The sequence below is a fragment of the Formica exsecta genome, unplaced genomic scaffold (assembly GCF_003651465.1).
Source record: "Formica exsecta isolate Colony F162 unplaced genomic scaffold, ASM365146v1 scaffold286, whole genome shotgun sequence".
NCBI classification, from domain to species: Eukaryota; Metazoa; Arthropoda; class Insecta; order Hymenoptera; family Formicidae; genus Formica; species Formica exsecta.
This window is the reverse complement of record NW_021850122.1, coordinates 5,743-9,056: the sequence shown is the minus strand read 5'-3', so window position 1 is coordinate 9,056 and position 3,314 is coordinate 5,743. Positions and strand designations below refer to the sequence as shown.

The 3,314-nt window shown below is 35.9% G+C and overlaps 1 long non-coding RNA gene across 1 annotated transcript; it reads right to left on the bottom strand.

Moving 5' to 3' along the window:
• Positions 1–1,579: 1,579 nt before the first annotated feature.
• LOC115237284 lies at positions 1,580–2,155 on the bottom strand. The gene is made up of 3 exons (XR_003884327.1): positions 2,097–2,155; positions 1,839–2,002; positions 1,580–1,721 (listed from the first exon to the last, which is right to left on the bottom strand). It is a non-coding gene; the product is annotated as an uncharacterized LOC115237284 (long non-coding RNA).
• Positions 2,156–3,314: the final 1,159 nt, after the last annotated feature.

The window sequence follows — 3,314 nt, the reverse complement described above, 5'->3', positions numbered from 1 at the left end:
ATATCGGGTAATAATATTGTTTAGTATTATTAAATATATTGTTAAATGTCTCTCTCTCTCTCTCTCTCTCTCTCAGTGGAGAAGACGTGTCAAACATCGCTCCGCAAAAGTAATAACTTTTAAACGGTTAAATAGTTACGGGGAGTGATAGAAAGTTATTCAAGTCATAGCGGCATAGACCGGCATTAGCCATGAGTGTTATCTAGCCGGGATATGCTGATTTGTGGGCGTGAGAAGTGCATTTCCTGTCTGGGACACCAAAGTCTCACACGACAGGTAGACATTAAAGGTGGACACAAAAGTGCTGACGTGTGACAGTGGAACAGAGGTGACTGATCGCTTACGCTGATATTAGCGGTTTCGGCCGATAATTATCGGCATGGACGATGAATATGCTGAATATCGATGCTCGGCATGTAAAAAGACAAGAAAAAATCAGGTTGTGACATGCAAGTCTTGCTATCAGGTGAATTGTATTAAGCTGTTTTACCATCCAGGATGTGTAAGCAAGCATAGGATTTACGATAAAAATCAAGAATTGGTACCGTGTTCTGGCCCATTTGACAGATTTACAATTGAAAGTGAAGCAGATATGAAGAAGGCATTGGCAGTGGCCGGGGGCGGCAGGGACAGGCTAGGATCTACAGGATCTACAGGTTCGTTTACGACGCCAGGTAGTGGAAATAGAATATCAGGAGCGAGTGGATCATCGACTATTGACGTAAAAATAGATTGGCTGGTAAAAATTGTAAAAGAAATAAAAGATGAAACAGCATGTAAGAAGGAAATTAAAATGATGGTCAAGGAAATAGTTCGAGAAGATTTGGGAAATGTTAAGCAGGAACTGCTAGAAGAATTGAAAAGAATGATACAGGGAGAAGTATGTGGATCAACAGGAGGAATACAAAGGAGCTATAGTGAAGCGGTTAAAGAGAAAAAGAAAGAGAATTATACTGAACAATATTATTATCTGATATTATATTCCTTCTCCTTTTCTTTTCCTTCTGTCTCTCTTCTCTCTCTCTCTCTCTCTCTCACTCTTCCTCCATCCCTTTTGCTTATTCCTGTTCTTCTGTAATTTTAAATAAAGCTTCTTTCTTTTCTCCTTCTTTCTTTCTTCCTCTCTCTCTTTGTATCTGTCCTTCTCTCTTAAAATGAAATTACATAAATAATATTAATAACATTTAATAATATTTATTAATAATATTTAACTATATATTTAATAATATTGAACAAATTTATTACCTAATATTATATTTTTTCTCCTCCTTTCTTCCTTCTCTCACTCTCTCTCTCTCTCCTCTCCCCCATCACTCTCTTTCTCTCACTCACTCGACCACATTCGATTCACATCATCGAACATCAATCAAACATGCAATTTTAAATATACTTTAAATATATTTTCCAAATCCAAGAATAAATATCAATGAATATTTACTGACCCCACTCACGATAAATTTTTGATAATATTTCATAATAATATTTAACAATATACTTAATAATACTAAACAATATTATTACCTAATATTATATTTATTCTCCTTCTTTCTTCCTTCTGCCTCTTTCTATCTTGCCAATTTCAATCCAAATTAAAACTAATTTCAAATTAAGTCAAAGTCAATTTCAATTTACGTTAAAGCCAATTTTAATCAAATAATTAAGGTCAAATTCAATCTATTATACTTAGTTTATTTTTCATAACTTATTATCCCATTGGGTATCTGAAAAAGAAAATAATAAATATTAATAATCGTGTACATAATTTAATATACATCTCATTTTTATGATATTTTTAATCACTTTTTAAAATAATCAGTATATACAATATATATATATACCTCACTCTTTATCGTTCCTTCTTTTCTTCTCTTTTCTTCCTTTCTTAATTATATATCTATATTTTTCTCTGTTTCTATCCCTGTATTTCTGGTGTCTTCTCACTTATTGAACAAAATTCTTCTCTTCTTCTTTTTCTTTTCTTTGTCTTCTTTAACTTTGAAACCTTAAGTACGAGATACATAACACATACATTTTTAAACATGTACAAAAGAGTAAACTGATATATAAATTTAAATATTTTCGTAATACATATATACCTCGCTCTTTATCGTTTCTTTTTCTCTTCTCTTCCTCTTTCTCTCTTATATATCTATATTTTTCTCTCTTTCTATCCCTGTCAATAAAATATATCAATCAAATATCATCAGTAAACTAATCAAGTTTATTAAACATCAATCAAATATCATTAATTATTCAATACAATTTATCAAATATTATTAATTAGCTAATCAATGTTGTCAAATATTAATCAAATATCAAACATCATCATCAGCTAAATAATCCATTTGTATCATTAATATATAATATTAATATATTTATTATTTATATATTATTTATATCCATATAAAATAATAATTAACTCGATATCTTTAGCAGCAGCTCAGGGTAGAGCAGGAAACCGTTTTTGTGCCCTGGAGTCGACGTTGGATGTTCTTGTCAAACGGGTTCGATGACAGTATCCTGTATATTCCTGGAGGGTGTGTGATTGGGGCCGATAAATAATGGCGCTCGGTAACCTGTAGCAGCAGCTCAGGGTAGAGCAGGAAACCGTTTTTGTGCCCTGGAGTCGACGTTGGATGTTCTTGTCAAACGGGTTCGATGACAGTATCCTGTATATTCCTGGAGGGTGTGTGATTGGGGCCGATAAATAATGGCGCTCGGTAACCTGTAGCAGCAGCTCAGGGTAGAGCAGGAAACCGTTTTTGTGCCCTGGAGTCGACGTTGGATGTTCTTGTCAAACGGGTTCGATGACAGTATCCTGTATATTCCTGGAGGGTGTGTGATTGGGGCCGATAAATAATGGCGCTCGGTAACCTGTAGCAGCAGCTCAGGGTAGAGCAGGAAACCGTTTTTGTGCCCTGGAGTCGACGTTGGATGTTCATGTCAAATGGGTTCGATGACAGTATCCTGTATATTCCTGGAGGGTGTGTGATTAGGGCCGATATATAATGGCGCTCGGTAACCTGTAGCAGCAGCTCAGGGTAGAGCAGGAAGTCATTAAGGCACCCTGGAGTCGACGTTGGATGTTCTTGTCAAACGGGTTCGATGACAGTATCCTGTATATTCCTGGAGGGTGTGTGATTGGGGCCGATAAATAATGGCGCTCGGTAACCTGTAGCAGCAGCTCAGGGTAGAGCAGGAAACCGTTTTTGTGCCCTGGAGTCGACGTTGGATGTTCTTGTCAAACGGGTTCGATGACAGTATCCTGTATATTCCTGGAGGGTGTGTGATTGGGGCCGATAAATAATGGCGCT